General features: G+C 43.1%; 1 protein-coding gene across 3 annotated transcripts in view; it reads right to left on the reverse strand.

Moving 5' to 3' along the window:
* Positions 1–20,356, reverse strand: part of TRAK1 (trafficking kinesin protein 1) — a 137,520-nt gene that overhangs the window by 83,114 nt on the left and 34,050 nt on the right. For all 3 annotated transcript variants that reach the window (XM_023231338.3, XM_023231337.3, XM_023231334.3), the window contains exon 2: positions 19,477–19,671. The gene's annotated coding sequence lies outside the window, so the exon portion shown is untranslated. The remainder of the gene's footprint in view (positions 1–19,476; positions 19,672–20,356) is intronic.

Consider the following 20,356-nt stretch of genomic DNA (forward strand, 5'->3'; position numbering starts at 1 on the left):
TTTTTAAGGGAAATACGCCAGGAAATAAACAATTAAAAAGAGGGTACAAATTCCTAAGCTATAATTAGGGAAATGAGGTAGAAATGCCATTTGTAAGCTTTTTCCAGCATAACTGATCCAAAGGCACTGAGTTCACAGTAATGAGCAGGAGTGACAGGTGGGGTGAGGGAGTGAGGGACCCTACATCAGTGACAATACATGACTGAGCACAGCTTACATTAAGTCCAAAGGCTGCACATATCCAATTCACTTTTTAAGCAAATGGGAAAGAAACAAAACAATGTATAAATAAGCACAAAGGAAACAGCATCATTTAGGGGTGATTTTTATGAGCTTCAAGGCAATTTCAAAGTGAACTACACTAAAACTCTTTCATATGCTCAGAAAGACAAAGTAATCTGTCCATAGTTCTGCAAACAGTTTCACAATTAAAATCCAAGTCTATCTGACATCAAATCCACTTTCCTTCATGCCAAGAGTCCCAACACTCCTGAGGGTTACAGCTCTCCCTCGGCCCAGGTTTACTGCAGCTGAAAAAGCAGACTCCTCCCTACCATGACCCTACTCTCCTCCATCACTGCCACCAGAAAGTCAGGAATAAGAACAGGTCCCAGGACCAGTCTCAGGTAAGCCTCACAGCCACCTGGCCAGCCATTCCTTAGTCACATCTTCAGCTGCCCCATTTAGAAAGTGCTGACTGTATACCTGGCATTTAGTACTTTATATCTCACTTACTCCTCAGACTCCTTGACCTAATGGCTCCCCCATTGTGGATACAAGGAAAGGGGTCTTAAGTGGTTTAAGTCACTTGCCCAGGATTGCACAGAGAATACCAAAAGCATCTGGATATAAACCAGAAATGATCCCCGTCCTAAGCCTTTTCCACTTCTCAGTAAGTGAATGAAAAAGCATCCAAGGATTATCTGCTAATGGAATTTGAAAGAAAAAAAAAAAAAGACGAGGTACAATTAAAGAAGATAAAGACTCAAGTTAGCACCTTGAGAAAACAAATTGAGAAGTTTTTTTCAACGATCTAGAACTAGATGTTCCATATGACCCAGCCATCCCACTACTGGGTATATACCCAAAGGATTATAAATTATTCTACTACAAAGACACATGCACACGTATGTTTATTGCGGCACTATTCACAATAGCAAAGACTTGGAATCAACCCAAATGTCCATCAGTGACAGACTGGATTAAGAAAATGTGGCACATATACACCATGGAATACTATGCAGCCATAAAAAAGGATGAGTTTGCATCCTTTGTAGGGACATGGATGCAGCTGGAAACCATCATTCTTAGCAAACTATCACAAGAAGAGAAAACCAAACACCGCATGTTCTCACTCATAGGTGGGAACTGAACAATGAGCTCACTTGGACTCGGGAAGGGGAACATCACACAATGGGGCCTGTCATGGGGAGGGGGGAGGGATTGCATTGGGGAGTTATACCTGATATAAATGATGAATTGATGGGTGCTGACGAGTTGATGGGTGCAGCACACCAACATGGCACATGTATACATATGTAACAAACCTGCACGTTATGCACATGTACCCTAGAACTTAAAGTATAATAAAAAAATTAAAAATAAAAAAATAAAAAATAAAAAATAAAAAAATACCATAATGCAACAAACAAAAACAAAAACAAAAAAACAAAAAAACAAACAAACAAAATAAATAATCAGGAAAGTAAGAGTTAAACTGAAAACATCTATGTAACTTTGTGATATTAAAAACAAACAAAACAACTCTTTCCAGCTCTGTCACATAAGTGGCTAAACAAGGACACCCCTCCAATCCATCAGCAGCAAGTCAACATTCTGGTGCCCAGATTTAGGTTAGACCTTAACGGGGCTCCTTGTAGAGCTGCTGATTCCATGTCTTAGGGCAGGGGAAAATCAAGAGGGACCTGTAACACCAGGTTTCAAGAAAGCAAAGACCACGTCAAAAGGTCTGGTGTAGAAGTGATAAGATATACAAAAGCCATCTTAAAAGGACTACCATGCACTGTGTTGTGACAATCTGAATATCCAAAAGAGAACAGAGTTAATAATGGTTAAAAGAGACAAGGTGAGCCTGTAAAGGCCATGAATCTTCAACGAATATCAAAATGTAAAGGGCAACCAAATGAACAGGGCAACTGATATATAAAGGACGGGAGAATATATTAGGAAGTTATTTTTAATCCATTTTAGGAAGCAGCAGAGGTGGGTATGTATGACTGCTCTGTTTCTGCCACTAATGCCTTTTATAAAACAGTGTACAAATACATCTCTAAGTAGGATGGCTCTGAATAAGCCAACCCTACATGGAAGGAGGAAGCAAGTATCAAGAACAGAAAGGCCTGACGCTGTGGGCACAGACTACACTCAGGTAGGAGCAGGATCCCCCCCCCCCGCAGGGCTGTAAGATGATGTATTAGCCAGAGGGCTCCAGAGGAGAGCTGACTGCCCACACTGGGGCCCCAAATTCCTGGAAGATAAAAGCTCAATAAAAGCTGCTAATGATAACAGTAAGACACTAAGAAACCTTGTACGTGTGTTCAAACATGTTCCAGATGAGTGTGTCATTTGGATGGGACACTGGGTCACAACCACAAGTGGCCAAATATAAAGAATTTGTCATTTCAGGAAAAGACATCAGGTCGAAGGTGGCCCCTCCAAAGATAATGTCCACCTGGAAGCTGTGAAGGTGTAAAAATGGTCTTTGCAGGTATAATTCATTTTCTTCTTTTTTTGTTTTATTTTGTTTTTTAAGACAGAGTCTCACTCTGTCACCCAGGCTGGCATACAGTGGCGCAGTCTTGGCTCACTGCAACCTCCACCTCCCCTGTTCAAGCGATTCCCCTGCCTTAGTCTCCTGAGTAGCTGGGAGGCATGCGCCACCATGCCTGGCTAATTTTTTGTATTTCTGGTAGAGACAGGGTTTTGCCATGTTAGCCAGGCTGGTCTCAAACTCCTGACCTCAACTGATCCGCCTGTCTCAGTCTCCCTAAGTACTGGGATCACAGGCGTGAGCCACCGTGCCTGGCCCTGCTGGTGTCATTCAGTTAAAAGTCTTGAGATGACATCATCCTGGATTGAGGTGGGCCCTAAATCCAATGGCAAGTGTCCTCAGAAGAGAAGAGGAGAAAAGGCCCACAGAGGAGAGGACAACGTGAAGACAGAGCAGAACCTGGAGGCATGCGGCCACAAGCCCAGGAACACCGAGGATGGCCAGCAGCCACCAGAAACTGTGAGAGGGGCAGGGAACGGATTCTCCCTCAGAGTGTCCAGAAGGAACCAGCAGTACCAACACCTTGACTTTGGACCTCTGACCTCCAGAACTGTGAGAGAATAAATTTCATTGTCTTAAGCCACCAAGTTTGTGGTAATTTGTTACGGCAGCCCTAGGAATCTAACACAGCTGCTGAGATCATATTTCCTTTAATATCTATTAAGATTACTAGATCACTGCAAAAATATAAAACAGATTCAGAAATCACAAATAAATGAATTCAACCCACAGTACCAATGCTTATGTTAAGTGCGAGTATCAGGAGTTTTGTTGTGAGTGCTAGAAGACCTACATGTTCTCTTTTGTGAGCATTTAAAAGAATCTAATAGATTTGGTCTGTGATGTTAAGGCAGATCTAATTCAATATATTTGTAATCAAATGTAAATGTTTAAAAGAATTTAATAAAATTTCTAAATCTGTACTTATTAGTTGTGTGAGTATATGAATATTTCAATTTATGCAATACATTAAAAAGATGAACACTAACAATTGAGCGATAAAGTATATATAAATGATGCAGTTATGAGTTTGCCCGAGTGTCTCAGACCTCACAGATCTTGCCACATCCCACCTTCCCCTAGGCCTCACAGGTGATCAGCACAGGCATGCCCAGGCCCTGATGTGGCCATCTGAACAAAATAATTTCCCAATTCCTATGTGTCCCCAGTGTTCCTCCTTCCTGCTAGCACACAGAGCCCTCGGAGGTCCCAGTTCCCCTCTGGAACCTGCCCTCAGACCCCAAAGCTTTCCTCCCTGTTGGTCAGAGCACCTGTATGCCAGGCCAGCCAAGAAGCCTACAGCAGAAGAGAGGAAGACCCGGAAGAGGCTTTCTAACCTTTCGTCCTTGAGGGGGCCATGGGGCTCACATGAAAGACAGCCTTACAAGCAGGCCTTCCTTCCACTTGCTTCAGAAAATTAACTGAGCAGATGCTTCTTTCTGCAGAGTTATCTTTCTGTTATTTATATATATATATATATATATGGAGTCTCACTCAGTCGCCCAGGCTGGAGTACAGTGATGCGATCTTGGCTCACTGCAACCTCCACCTCCTGGGTTCAAGCAATTCTCCTGCCTCAGCCTCCCGAGTAGCCACCATGCCCAGCGAATTTTTGTATTTTCAGTAGAGACGGGTTTCACCATTGAGCCAGGATGGTCTCAATCTCCTGACCTCATGATCCGCCTGCCTCGGCCTCCCAAAATACTGGGATTACAGGCGTGAGCCACCATATCCAGCCTGATCTTTATTTTTTAAAATGTTGCCACTGCCAGTCACTGAGCACCCATGGCAGAAGGCAGGCTGCTAATGAACAGCTTGCTGTCAACTACCCCCTCCGAAAACATCTCCTCCTCATTTCAGGCACAGGCACCAACCCACCTCCAGGGGAAGGTGGGGGAACAAAGCTTGGCTTTTACAGAACATATCTAAAAGCAGTGAGACGGCGTTTGGCAGAGCACTGAGGAGCCAACATATATCCTGGCCTCGATGTAGTTCTCATTAAAATCAACCCTACCTCTGAGAAGGAGAGAGAGAAGAAAAAGAGCTTGCATGTGTGGTGGCATCAGTACACGGCCTGCATGGTTCTGAGTCTGCCTCCTGCCAGCCTGGGAGACTGTATGGGAAATCTCACTCCTATGTCCAGTAAGTCAGGTAGCAGGTGCCACAGGCCTCAAAACACAAGTAAACCAGAAGCTCAAATGGCTCCATATTCCATTCATGCCAAAATTCAGCTGAACCACAGTAGCCTGGGCCCATCACGGAGGGTGGAGTGTGAGCTGAGCTGTCATGTCAATTTCCCACCTGAGTCCGTTCCAGTTTTGTCTTAGATACGCTGAAATAACATGAAAAAGAAAAACTGTCAATCTGTACAGAATTGCTTGCCAGGCATTTTTCTTCTTAAAAAGAAAAAAATAAATACTCAACCTTGGAATCTGGTTTAATGAGAAAAAATGAAACCTGGCAGGTGGCAGGTGACAAAGTAAGCCCAGGGACCATGAGGGTAGGTCTGCTGACCAGTATGAGTACCTGGCTGCGGTGCTCACCAGACACTGTGAAAGGCTCCTGGTGCTGTCACGCACCCTGGTACAAGGCTGCCTTTGATTACCTCCCCAAGATGGGCGTCTTCAATTCCACTCAGCATCTAGTGCCCAGGCCCACACCTGGGTGGAGACATCATGACTGCATTTGACTAATGGAGAGGACGTGATTGTGCTCCAGGGTGTCGCTGCTTCTGCCTTTGATCTTGCAGCCGTCTGTGTCAGCTAACAATGGTGGAAAATGGGCCCAAGGAAGAGTCCGCATATGTGAGCAGTAAGAAGAGAGAAGGCACAATTCTCAGGGCTCACTTAGGTCCTTGCCTGTAAACAAAATGGCCCCAGAGCTTGGGGATGGCAGAAAGGACATACCCAGAGTACTTGGGCATTTACACAAGAGAAATTCTTGGTAACTCCTTATAAATGCATTATAATGTATCTATCTTGCATTAGTTTTTGTTAGCAGATGATAATGAAAAGTTCCTGGCAATTAGATCCCCTTTCCAACTCAGTACAACCTCTACTCCACCCTGATAATTTATCCTTCCTCCCTTCATTCAACCCTGCCTCACCACACACGTCTAGGTGACAACAGACTCGCTGATGTTCCAAAAGATACATCTCCTCCAAACACACACACACACACACACACACACACACACGCTATGCTTTCTTTTAGGTCACCACTTCATAAAATAATAAAATTATTGACCGCACTCCCCTTCAGAAGGTCAGCACTGTGTGCTATTTATTCATTTAATTTTATAGGCGTACTGCATTTTGTGGTGTCTGTACTTTTTTTTTTTTTTTTTAATAGAGACGGAGCCTCACCGTGTTCCCCAGGTTGGTCTTGAACTCCTGGATTCAGGCAATCCTCCAGCCTCACGCCCCTGGAGTGCTGGGATTATAGGTGTGAGCCACCATATCTGGCCAGTGTCTCTATTTTTGTTTCACTTAGGATTTTAATTAAAATGAAGGCAATCTTCAGAAGGTGGCAACAAATAAAATGATCTTGTTATTCTATATATGGGTTTTAAATCTTGTTTTTATGAAACAAGATAAGGAAGGAGAAAGCTTATTTTTTAAATTTAAAAACATGTCTTTGCATTTTCGCTTATTTAAGCAGCATTCATTAGGCACCTGTTCAACAAAAGGCCCTGGGAAGAGGATATTGGCCCATTCAAGCAGACATGGACTCTGCTCCATTAATTTACTCTCTGAAGATGAAAATTACTTTCGACAATTTGTAATCTTCTGGAATTTAAGCCTCGTACATATCTAAATCTTAACAAGAAAAGTCCTGGGTAATTTAAAACATGCTTAGACAGTTCAGTGCGTATGTCTACAGTGTTCTGTCTGAGAATACTTGTAGGAGGTTCTCTAGATTATCACCTGAATGCAATTTAATAGCACTTGCATTTGAAAAAGAAAACAACACTACAATTTCTAGAAAACAAAAAGGTCCCTATTCTTTTAATTCCTATTTTGCAATACAGAAAAACTCAAATTAAGAAATGACCATAATACCTGCACGTTATGCACATGTACCCTAGAACTTAGGTATAAAATTTTTAAAAAGTAAATAAATAAATAATAAATTAACAAAAAAAAAAGAAGAAGAAGAAATGACCATAAAACAAAAAACAATTTTAAAAAACTTCATCATGGGATACCATTAACTAGAGAGTGAAAATCTCTCAAAGAAACATTCAAAGAACCAGAAAATATTTAATGCTAAATAATTTCCAGATGAGAAACCGAGTCCCAATGCAGTGATAAGTGATTTGCCCAAGGTCACATATTTAGTCGGTGGATGATGGAGAAATGGCCCTCTCACGCAGGACTGGTGGGTCTCCAACCACTTTCTCTCCTCTCAGAGTCACTTGGAAGAAGAAAACCTTCACTATAAAACAACGTTACCCAACCCACACAGAGATATCAACTACTCCACAGTGATCAGGTGCATCTCTCAATTCTAGCTAAACTCCACAAATAACATACATTCCTGCTCTCCCCCACAAAACTGCCCTTGGTACAAAGTTTGAGAAGTTGATCTCTTGGTAACTTTGAGTTTAAGGGAAAAAAACCCGTCTTTCTTGAAATTATATGCCATATTCACAAAAACTTTAGTCATTGCCTTCCTGACAATTACCTGTTGGTTATTTTCCAAACATTTACTAACGAATAACAATCTGCACAAACTAAGAAAGAGGAAAGACATCCCTCCTCGGGTATCGAATAAAAAACTCTTTAGGATGTGTTTAGGCTTCTTAAACACCAAATTCAGTGTTTTCAGGCAAATTGCTTGTACTATCTGACCTGATATCCAGAAGTAAAAGGGTATTCACCCATGTGTTGTTTGGAGAAGAAGTAGAAATAGCCTGGATTCCCAATAATAGATGAATGGTCAAATATAAATGACAGAATATTAAGCAATGCTGAAAATTGTGTTTTTCAAGAAATTTAATGCCAGGGGAAATAATCAACATATAATATTTATTGAAAATGCATTATGGCCTTAAATATAGGTGTTGCAGAAAAAAAAAATCTAGAAAATCTCACAAAAAGTGAGTGGTGGTTGCTGTTAGTCATCTTTTTGTTTTTATTTTCAAAATCACTTAAAATCAGCATACTTTCATGATAGAAAGAAATATTATTTTGTCCGGGCATGGTAGCTCATGCCTGTAATCCCAGCACTTTGGGAAGCTGAGGCGGGTGGATCACCTGAGGTCAGGAGTTTGAGATCAGCCTGGCCAACAGGGTGAAACCCTGTCTTTACTGAAAATAGAAAAATTAGCCTGGTGTGGTGTCATGTGTCTGTAATCCCAGCTACTCAGGAGGCTGAGGCAGAAAAATCACTTGAACCCAGGAGGCAGAGGTTGCAGTGAGCCAAGATCGTGCCACTGCACTCCAGCCTGGGCAACAAAGCCAAAAAATAATTCTAACAAAAAAAAAAAAAAAAAAAGAAATATTATTTTATTTATTTATTTATTTATTTATTTATTTATTTATTTATCTTTTTTACTGAAACAGAGTCTTACTCAATTGCCCAGGCTGGAATGCAGTGGCATGATCATAGCTCACTACAGCATCAAACTCCTGGGCTTAAGTGACCTACCCATCTTAGCCTCCTGGGTAGCTAGGACTATAGGTATGTACCACCTGAGTAGTTTTTAAACATTTTTTTATAGAGATGGGGGTTTCCCTATGTTGCCCAGCTTGGTCTCAAATGCCTTGTCTCAAACAATCCTCCTGCCTCGGCCTCCCAAAGCACTGGGATTATAAGTGTGAGCCATAAAAATATTATTTTTAAAATCTAACTTCTTTTAAAGATCATTTGTGTTCATTACAAGGCCAGGCACCAGGAGTTGAAGAATAGGGTAGGTGCCACAATTCTCTAAAACAGTGACACACATGCTTACTTCCTCTCTCTGAAAATCAGAAATGGACCCTATCTCCCAATGCCATGTCATCACCAACAAAGTCACAGAATCTTCCTTAAACCCACAAAAAAGGAAACCAAACTACAGAGAGGCTCCATGATTTCTTTGTGATGACAGAGAAACAGGTTTCAGAACCAGGATTGAGGTACAAATTTAGTATCTATGGATTTAGGAGAGCAGGGGAAGGCACCTCTGAGAATGGACAGGGTCATTGGTGAGGGCCTGGCGCATGTCCACACCGGGCTTCTATGGAAGTCAGGCAGATGGTAAGAAGAGCTAGTGTGAGGATGACAAGCACATGTTCAGTTTCTATGAGATTCCGGCAACATATCCAGGCAGTAGAGAGGAACATAGCCATCACCTGCAGAGAGGCAACAGCCAAAGCAAAGAAGATGTAGGCAAGAGGAGACCCCAAGCCAGAGCACTGACAGATGTCCACATCTAAGCACACCAAAAAGAAAAGGGGACTTAGCCAAAAACAAAGACAAAAAGCCAGGGATGACTAGTCAGAGGAGGAGGAGAGCTAGAATGTTCCCACACAGTCTAATTCCACACAAATACAGGCTGAAAGTAAAACTCTCAGTGGGAAATACTCTGGATGAGGCTTTTCATGTTTTTTTGTTTTTGTTTTGTTTTTCTTTTTTTGTAGAAATGGGGTCTCGTTTGGTGGCCAAGCATGGTCTCAAATGCCTGTCTTCAAGCAATCCTCCCATCTCAGCCACCCAAAGTGTTGGGATTACAGGTGTGAGCCACTGTGCCAAGACTTTTCATGTTCAATCATCACTCTGGTATTCCCTCCATCAAAAGAGCTCAGAAGATGACATCTCATAAGGAGTCTCCTCGTCTTGGCTAGAGATCAACAAGGAGTACCTGGAAATACAGAGACAGCAGCAGCACACTCCTCCTTCAGCTGGGCCAGGTCCTGGGCTCCACCCTCTGTATAGAAGGGGGAACAAAACTAACATGATCTCTGCCCTCAAGGCACTCCCTATACAGCAGGGGACAGTAGCTGAAATGAGCATAACATGGCAGGTAGGTGAGGTAAGGGCAGGTTCTGAAGTTACAAACACTGCCTGGCATGAAACACAAGAAGCGGAGAGGTTTTCCTAACTAATCCCTGCTTCTCCACTAATTCCTCTGACAAGCCTGCACTTGCCATAGCCCCCAAAAACCAGCCGCGCATGGTGGCTCCTGTCTGTAGTTCCATAGCTTTGGGAGGGAGAGCAGGAAGATTGCCTGAGGCCAGGAGTTGAAGGCTGCAGTAAGCTATAATTAGGCCACTACACTCCAACCTGGTTGTCGGAGAAAGACTGTCTCTATGGGAGGCCAAAGCAGGTGGATCACTTGAGGCCAGGAGCATGAGACAGCCAAGGCAACATGGCAAAACCCTGTCTCTACAAAACATTTAAAAACTAGCTGGGTGTGGTGGCATGCACCTGTAGTCCCAGCTACTTGGAAGTCAGAGGCAGAAGGATCACTTGAGGCCAAGAGGTTGAGGCTGCAGTGAGCCATGATCGCCACCACTGCACTCCAGCCTGGGCAATAGAGCAAGATTAAGGTAGGGTAAGGTAAGGTAAAAGGAAAAGGGAAAGGAAAGGTAAAAGGAAAACTAAGGAAGGAGGCAGGGGAGGGGAGATGAGGGGAGATGAGGGGAAGGGGAAGGGAGGAAGGGAGGAAGGGAGGAAGGGAGGGAGGGAGGAAGGAAGGAAGGAAGGAAGGAAGGAAGGAAGGAAGGAAGGAAGGAAGGAAGGAAGGAAGGAAGGAAGGAAGGACCCACAGCCTGCTGATACTGCCAGCCAGCTGACGACTGTCTTATGTGCTTCGGCATCTGGGCTCTTGTGAATTGAGCATTTTCCCAATGGAAAAATGGTCGTGTGTGTGTTCCCAACCTGTTTGTTCACGCCTGTTGTGTTGATTAATGTAATTATATCATTGTGTTTATTATTTCATGTATAGCATTAAAAGTGTTCTTTATAAAATTTTTTAAGTCCATTTACATTGCTATAAAAGAGTGTTAAATCTATGTAAACTAACTTTAATATCTTGAAAAACAATTAGGGATTAAAAGGCCAATTCAATTTAGATAAAACAATTGTAATATATTTGAAAAATCATTTAATCGAAAAGAGGATTATGTACTACAACAGATCTAGTGTCTATGTCCTGCAGTGCTCATAAAGGTGAGGCATTTAGCACAACCCTGACAAGTGGTAAGCACTCAGTAGATGTGAGTCATTATTACCATTATTGGTTATCATTACATAAGCAAATAAAGAGTGATGAAACCTATGAAGGCAGGAAAAGGCAACGGAGATGGGGGATGCCACAGATGGGGTGGTCAAGGAAGGCTTGTCATGGACAGCACACTTCTGCTGAGAACCAAAGAACAGAAAAGAAGCTGGGCACAGCAGCATGCACCTGTAGTCCCAGCCTACTCAGAAGGCTGAGGCAGGAGGAGTGCTGGAGCCCAGGAGTTCAAGGGCAGCCTAGGCAACAGATCAAGAACCAGTCTCAAGAAAAAAAGAAAGAGAAATAAATAAAAACTTCAAAAACAAAACAAAAAAAGAAAAGGAAGAGGGGTAGCGAGGGAGCGGCATGACCCAAGGTCATGGGAGTCTGGTGTGTTCGAGGGTCTGGAAGCACTGGTGGGGCTGCTATAGCATAAGGACAGGGTGGAACGAGGCTGGCTGGATAGAGACCCAAGAGCCAGGTCACAGAGTCTTGGAAGACTCTGCATTTTATCCAAAGGGCAATGGGAAACAAAGAAGCAGCATAACCCAGTTGGATTTCAAAAAAAGACCAGTCAGGCTGCTGGGTCCAAAGAGGACAACAGAGAAGCAAGAATGGAAGCTGGGAGAGCAGTTACAGCTGTCCAGGGATGAGATGGCAGTGAGGTGGCAGCATCCAGGTCGGAGAATGTGTCTGGGATATATCTGGAGGAAGAATTAACAGGGCCGGTGGATGGCCAGGAGGATATGGAAATAGGGTAAACCCTGTTGTATTTATTAAGACAAATGTGTGTGGAGGGGGAACAATCTACTTTCTGCAGTGGATGAGTTAATTACCTCAGTATGTGGGTACATGAGGCTGGGGGAGGAAGGGAAGGTCAGGGTGGGCATACATTTGGCAGTCACCAGCATGTGGCTGGTATTACAGCCTTGGGAGAGAAGATATAGACAGACGCAGGCTGGGCATGCCAACATTCAGAGCAGTACATCACAGTCACCTGAGAATCAATTAGAATGACTATGCCTAAGGTTGGGGCCTGGGGAGGACATATAGTCAGCCTTCTGTATCTACCATGGATCAAAAATATTCAGGGGGAAAAAAACAATATAAAATAACAATACAAAACTTTAGGCTGGGCACGGTGGCATGTGCCAGTAGTCCCAACTACTAGGGGGCTGAGGTGGGAGGATGGCTTGAGTCTGGAAGGTTGAGAATGCAGTGAGCCAAGATGGCACCAAAGCACTCCATCCTGGGCGACAGGAGATTGTCTCAAAAAAAAAAAAAAAAATAGCATTTACAAGTAATACAAGTAATCTAGACTTAAAGTATATGGAAAGATGTGTACAGGTAAAATGCAAATACTTTTCCAATTCATATCAGGGACTTGAGCATCCATGGATTTTGGTATCTACAGGGGACTGGTTCCAGGGCTGGTTTTTGTCTTTTTCTTTTTTTGAGGCAGAATCTCGCTCTGCTGCCCAGGCTGGAGTGCAATGGCATGATCTTGGCTCACTGCAACCTCTGCTTCCTAGGCTCAAGCAATCCTACCACCTCAGCCTCCTGATAACTGGGACTACAAGATGCATACCATCGCACACAGGTATTTTTTTTATTATAATTATTTTTTGTAGAGACGGAGTTTTGTCATGTTGCCTAGGCTGGTCTCGAACTTCTGGGCTCATATGATCTGCCTGCCATGGCCTCCTAAAGTGATGGGATTCCAGGCATGAGCCACCACGCCTGGCCTAGGACTGTATTTTTTTTTTTGTTTGTTTGTTTATTTATTTTTGAGATGGAGTCCTGCTCTGTCACCCAGGCTGAAGGGTAGTGGCGCAATCTCGGCTCACTGCAACCTCTGCCTCCCGGGTTCAAGAGATTCTCCTGCCTCAGCCTCCTGAGTAGCTAGGATTACAGGTGCATGCCACCATGCCTGGCTAATTTTTGTATTTTTAGTAGAGACGGAGTTTCATCATGTTGACCAGGCTGGTCTCAAACTCCTGATCTTAGGTGATCCATCCACCTCGGCCCCCCAAAGTGCTGGGATTATAGGCATGAGCCACAGCGTCTGCCAGACTGTATTTTTTTAAGTTCTAGGTGCATCAGGGTTGACAGCCACTGATTTAGAAGTTTAGAGGAAGAGGAAAAAGAAAGAACTGGTGAAAGAGGCTGGAAAGACTATCCAGAGAGACAAAAGGGAACTCTGGGAGCAAGTGAGGCACTGGGAGTCAAGCCAGGAGAGTGTCCAACAGGGAGTGACCACTGTGTTGGCCCAGCTCAAGGGTCAAACAGGATGAGGGGAGAGAGGAGCCTCTAGGTACAGTGGTGGAGGTATAGGGATTCCAATTAAACCCCATGCCAGATACTCTGGCTCCTCATGCTTTAGCTTGAGTAAATTCCCACTCTCCTGGGATGAGCCCTGTATAAGTAAAACACATGAGGTTCGTTGTGCACATCCATAAAACCAACTGTATAAACACTTGCTACGCCTGTGACCGTGTGGACACAAGTGAATGAGCAAAGGTGAAAATGGGGGTATAATAATATTACTGTAGGTTCTACTTTACGGACACAACTCTGGAGTCATGGGGAGACCTGCACACAATTCCTGGCCCCACATACCTTGGCTATGCAAGGCTCAGCAAGTCAATGCACTCCGCACCTCAGAGGCCCCATGTGAACAACGATGGTTGGACTAGATTAAAGGTCTTGTTGTTGTTGTTTAATTTTAAATTCAATTTTTATCTTTTTTTTTTGAGATGGAGTCTTGCTCTGTCGCCTGGGCTGGAGTGCAGTAGCCGGATCTCAGCTCACTGCAAGCTCCGCCTCCCGGGTTTACACCATTCTCCTGCCTCAGCCTCCGGAGTAGCTGGGACTACAGGCGCCCGCCACCTCGCCCGGCTAGTTTTTTGTATTTTTAGTAGAGACGGGGTTTCACTGTGTTAGCCAGGATGGTCTCGATCTCCTGACCTCGTGATCCACCCGTCTCGGCCTCCCAAAGTGCTGGGATTACAGGCTTGAGCCACCGCGCCCAGCCAAATTCAATTTTTAAAAGTTAAAATGGCAAGGGGAGCTGGTTTAATATGCAGGTTCCAGACCCTCCTCCCTCCCCCGACATAAACAAGGTAAGTAACTCAGGGTAGGATGGCACTGAAGGCCTCAAGAGCTGCCTGCATTGGTCCAACCCAGTGCAAAGTCCTTGGGTTAGGTCATGGAAAAAAATAAATAGTCCAGGAGATGTTTTTATCTCCTTAGTCAGAAAACCTGAGCTAGAATGCAAACAAGTCCTCAAAGGGTTAGAAGTGAGTATCAGTCACTCAGTAAATACTGTTGGCTAATACTTTAATGTTACTTTACAGTAAAAACAAATGATGGAACAATATTATGAAATTCTTATCTGCTTCATAACCTTCTCTTCTTAGGAAAAAGGCTGCTCCAGGTAAACTCAGGGAGGGTGGTCAGCAGATCATATGTAGGTGAGATATGGAGTTTTTTTTTTTTTTTTCCTCAATCAATGCTTCTTAACCAAAAAGTTACATACAGCAATCCCTAGAAGAAGGGACCAAAAAGAGTTCGATAGCCACCCAAAGACCAATGCAGCAGCTTTCATGTCTCGTGTCTGCTGTGTGTTATGTGACTACAAAAGTCTATAGCACACACTGTCATTTCCACCAGGGATTAGGGAAGTGTGACCTACAAGTCACAGGATGGAGGTGAAAATCACAGGGAAGAAAGAAACCTCATCTTCAAATTAAGCTGTATCAAGCTAAGGGTCACTTGGGACAATGCCCTGAACCACGAAAAAAAATGAATTTTCAATATGTTAGACATATATTTTATAAATAAATAAGCTATTGACAGATTTTGAAACTAAGGTTTTGATGGGGTCTTTGGTTTTCTTGTATTTCACCTGATGGGTTTCATTCTTAAAAAAGAAGTTTTCTTGTCCCCTTTGTAGCTAATCTGAGATACTGGGTAAGAGATGGAGTCAAACCAGACAAACTAGGTCTGACTCACCTTGCTAGGTATGTGACTTTTCCTTAACTTCCCTGAGCCTCGCTGTCCTCATCTGCAGAATGCAAGAGTATTAAATTCAGGCCACTCTGAGGATCCCAGCACCCTGCAAGTACTATATGTTGACTATGCTTTCTCCCAAATGTCCCATCGTTGTGGGTATATCTGTTTTGTGGGTCATTTTAATTTTCTGTGTTTCTCAGACTCAGGAGTTATGAACCCACCTGACTAGGAGAAGCACTAAAGCTTCTCTGAAAAGGTCATTCTACCACCTGGCAAAGGTGGATGCTCAAAGCTTTCTCGCCTCTTCTTAGGAAGCCAAGTGAGGGCCAAATTTAAAAGGTAAAGCCGCGTTTCTCCACTCAGGGGTAGAACATACAGGAAGGGGCCGTGTCTCCTCTGATCTGTGTAGCAATGTGTAGCTGGCCCTCTTCTGTAGGATTTCTCATCCAGGGGAGCATATCAGAAGCCCAGCGCTCCTTATCCCTATGCCCACCCACAACCGAGAATCTCTGCCCTAATCAACGCAGGCTGCCTTGTCTTCTCACACGCCTCAAAACTGATTCAACACACTGGTGAGTCACAGCACCTGCTGGGTTACACACGTGTAAACAAACACACGAAACCCAAAAAGGATACCATGCACACAGCAGGACTCCGAACCAGTGCCTTCTGGTGACCCCTCTGCCAATTTGGCAAGGCTCACAGACACCTCCTCAGAAGAAAGCTTTGAAGACATAAAATACAAAGGACTGCAAAGGAAAACAACTGCATCTAAAACTTGAAAAACTCTGGGATATGAACAACGACAAAAAAGTCTGTGATATCTGGTAAGTGCTTCTTTATTAAAGAATAAAAGAAATAAAAGATCTAAATAAATAAGACATATTCCATAACACGGTATTCCACAACACTGAGCCTTCTACACGTCCATTTCACCTATAATAAAAACAGCTCTACCCAACTGTAACAAGAAATAAAAGATCTATTAGCACATTTAACAACAAATGTAATTTCAAGGCAGTGATGAGCAAAGGCAGTAACTCAAAGTATCTGCTTCCACTGAAGCATGACATGAAAATATCTGTGATTTCTACTGGTGACAATATCACAGGTCCTGCTAATACCACTGTGCCTATGTGTGTCTATGTTCATAATTAAAGGAAATGCTGCATTTCAGTTAGAAGTTAATAAAAATAAAAATGCGTTTTTTTTCCCCTTTATAAGTGCATGGAACCCCTAAATTCTCTCTACAGACCCTTTAGGGGTCGCAGGACCTCAGTGAGAGAGCTCCGCTCTACAGAGGGTCCTGCATTTAAGAGTTAACACCTGATATTCAATTGACAGATATTTAGGAAATAGCTATGTTGCTCTAACTATAGCAACCACAGAAGAAGATACAGAATTAAGTTAAGGCTTTGACGTAAGCATGCTCTAAGAACTTTCAGAATCTCTGCTCAATGTTTATTTTGGTTCTTCCAGTTTTATTATAAGTTGTGTTATCTACTGCCAAACTCACCAGGATTTCTTCTTTTTTCCTAACTGTATAATTAAAAACAAAGCAAACAAACAAAAAAGACACTCTCTCTCTGTTCAAGTCTACTGTTTGTTTGCTTGCTTGTTTTGAGATGGAGTTTCACTCTCGTTGCCCAGGCTGGAGTGCAATGTTGCGATTCTCAGCTCACCGCAACCTCCGCCTCTCAGGTTTAAGTGATTCTCCTGCCTCAGCCTCCCGAGTAGCTGGGATTACAGGCATGTGCCACCATGGTTTCTCCATGTTGGTCAGGCTGGTTTCAAACTCCCAACCTCAGGTGATTCGCCCACCTCGGCCTCCCAAAGAGCTGGGATTACAGGCATGAGCCACAGCACCCAGCCTCAAGTCTACTGTTAAACAGATTTTAGAAACTGTGGCTCAGTGTCATGGAGTAAACACTGAGCCTTTCACACATCCATTTCACCTATAATAAAACCAGCCCTACCCAACTGTAGGCATTTTACAGGAATGAAATGAGGCAATTTGTGTGAATGTTCTCTGAAAATTGTGTAGCGTTGCCCATGGATGGTCTTCCAATTACACTGTAAATGTCAGTGATTAACCAAAGTGTGAATGGTGCCAAGTGCAGTGGCTCATACCTGATTTCCTAGCACTTTGGGAGGCTGAAGCAGGAGGAGTGTTTGAGGCCTGGAGTTTGACACCAGCCTGGGCAACATAGGGAGACCCCATCTCTCCAAAAAAAAAAAAAAAATTAAAATTAGCTGGGCTTGGTGGTACATACATGTAGTCCTAGCTACTCAGGAAGCTGAGGTGGGAGGGTTGCTTGAGGCCAGGAAGTCAAAGCTGCAGTAAGCTATATGTGCACCACTGCACCCCAGCCTGGGCAACACAGCAAAATCCTGCCTCAAAAAAAAAAAAAAAAAAAAAAAAAAGTTTGCCAGGCAGAGTGGCTCATGCCTGTAATCCTAGCACTTTGGGAGGCCAAGGCAGGCGGATCACAAGGTCAGGAGATCGAGACCATCCTGGCTCACATGGTGAAACCCCGTCTCTACTAAAAATACAAAAAAAAAAAAAAAAAAAAAGCCGGTGTGGTGGTGGGCACCTGTAATACCAGCTACTCAGGAGGCTGAGGCAGAAGAATGGCCTGAATCCGGGAGGTGGAGCTTGCAGTGAGCAGAGATCGCACCACTGCCCTCCAGGCTGGGCAACAGAGAGAGACTCCACCTCAAAAAAAAAAAAAAAAAAAAACTGTATGAGTGGAACCCAGGAGCCTCCTGTGACAGAAATGGCCATGATAGGTACTGCAGAATCACAAGAGGGTCTCCTAAGGAAAGGTAAGTAACACAGAGAGGCCCAAAAAATAATTTTATTACAAACTCTATTGTTCTCTTGTTCTCTTGTGAATTTTTTTTTTTTTTTTTGCAGATGTCTACAGTCTGAAAAAAGCAAATACAAAATCTACCAAGGAGGTTACTGTAGACTCGGTTTTCCACACAATACCACATATCTCCTTGGTGGTACAGACGTCATGAATCAACAAAATGACTTGCTAGGAGCCTCCTATATGCTACAAGACACTAGAAATTCTGAAGCTTCAACTTCAATATGAGTACAAGTCTAACATGCTTCACAACTACCCTGGTGTGGATTATTCTATTATCATCCCTACTGAAATTGATCATCTGCAGTATTCACAAAGACTCTGTAGGTAAGCAACACTTTTTTCTTATTAATATCTAATAAAGAGAACCTGAAAACATCCCTTGACACACCCTAAAGGAGAAACTTGTAGTACCAAACCAACTCGTTTATTATAAATCATCTCACAAATTCAAGAATATTAGAGAGATCAGCCTGTATTAGTAAAAATAATTACAAGAAATTTGTAGAGATGAGACATAAGCTGGTTTTGAACCAAGTTATCTGCAGGTAGAAGGATTGGTATTCTTTTTTTTAAGTGACACAGTGATAGATACATAAATTATTGGCTGCCATAAGTTTTTAAAGAGTAAAATTTCTTCCAAAAGGGCACATTTTGAATAAACATCAGAATCATAAAGTATTCATGTTTTAAATTATTCCTTTTTTTTTACAAGTGTGCAATATCAAGTTTCACACCCTGGCCATCATGACCACACTGAAAACACTCACCTAGTTTACTGCTCACCCTACCAGGTATCAGCTCTGCAGCATGACTGGTTTGCTGCTGCTGCAGTATTTGAACTCTCCAAATAACCAGCTTAGTGAGCTTTCACACGAGAGTTATCAGCCTTGGTATGCATGTTTTGCTATGTCACATAAATGAGCAGCCTGGATGTTCCCAATATCTTTGGTTTTAAATTTAGACAAACTCCTTCCCAGTGAGTTTCTAAGGACTTGGGGTACTTTTGCTAAGAAACAGAAATAGGAACATTTTCAAATTCTTCTGTACAGTCAAAAAAAAAAGGCTCCCACCTATAATCTCAGCGCTTTTGGAGGCCAAGGTGGGTGGCTTAAGGTCAGGAGTGGCCAGGTTGGTCAGTCTGGACGACATGGTAAAGCCCTATCTCTACTAAAAATACAAAAATTAGCCGGGCATGGTGGTGCGTGCCTGTAGCCCCAGCTACTCGGGAGGCTGAGGCAGGAGAATCGTTTGAACCCAGGAGGCAGAGGTTGCAGTGAGCTGAGATAGCACCATTGCACTCCAGCCTGGGCAAGAGAGCCAGACTCCATTTCAAAAAATAAATAAATAAATAAAAAGTTGGTTCAAATGAAAATCTTAACTTGATCCTCACTCCTCTAAAATTTCTATTCAGGACATTTAAAATTGGGACATTTCATGTGGTTAACCCCTACAGTCGCATTTCTTTGACCACCTTTCCAAAGGTGGCAAGCCACAGCACAGGGTAGGCAGTACAAGATCTTATTTGGGGCCATGGCTAAGAAGAACTGGTCATTATACTGCCATCACAACACACATGGACAACTACTTACGGAAGTATTTTAGCGTCTCTTCAATTTGCTCGGTTGTGAGGTCAATGTTGGCATCTGGAGAAATGAGAGGTGTATGGAGCCAGTCGTCGTGGTCATAACCGTAGATGGTGTCGGCTCTTAACTTATAATGGGGCAGCTGCTCCTCCAGCAGGCTAATGATCTCGACTTCCGGAAGATCGGTGCTGTTGCACACATCTAAAGACAAGACAACCAAGAAATGAGAGCCCAGAAATGGTTATGGCCTTGCTGCTAGTTAACTAAACTTGTAGCCTGCAGCAGCCATCTTTGGTTATTTATCTACAGCACGAAGAAGCCAGACAAGCCTATGTCAGGAGTCTTTTTCCAATTTAAATTACATTCTCAAAACTTTGAATTAATTGTGCACGCTTACGGCCAAGACCTACCCAAATGTTTCCTGCTGTTTAGTGTCCACTATTTAGGAAGAAAAGCCAAAGGTTTTGAGCTTTTATCATCTGAGTTAAGTCCTTCCACTATTTAGGAAGAAAAGCCAAACTTTTTGAGCTTTTATCATCTGAGTTAAGTCTTTCCTCCAACCCTTTCTCTGGCCATTCTCCTTCAAGCATTCTACATGTCAGCCAAACCGTTATTAATTTCACCAACATGCCTAACTTCTTCTTGCCACTCTTTTACCATTCAAACTATCCTCCCATCTAGAATTTTGCCTTCATTTATTTATTCATTCATCTGTTCATTCATCCACATTTCCTTCCTTCCATCCATGCATCCTTTTGTATCCTGAGTACCAGGGGCATAGGAGACACAGTGGTGAATGTAAGAATCATGGTCCTGCCCTTGAAACACTTATATCCTTAAGGGGCATCCAACAATTATACCAACAGGCGCCCATCCTTTAAGGAAT

The sequence above is a fragment of the Piliocolobus tephrosceles genome, chromosome 2, assembly GCF_002776525.5.
Source record: "Piliocolobus tephrosceles isolate RC106 chromosome 2, ASM277652v3, whole genome shotgun sequence".
Taxonomy (NCBI): Eukaryota; Metazoa; Chordata; class Mammalia; order Primates; family Cercopithecidae; genus Piliocolobus; species Piliocolobus tephrosceles.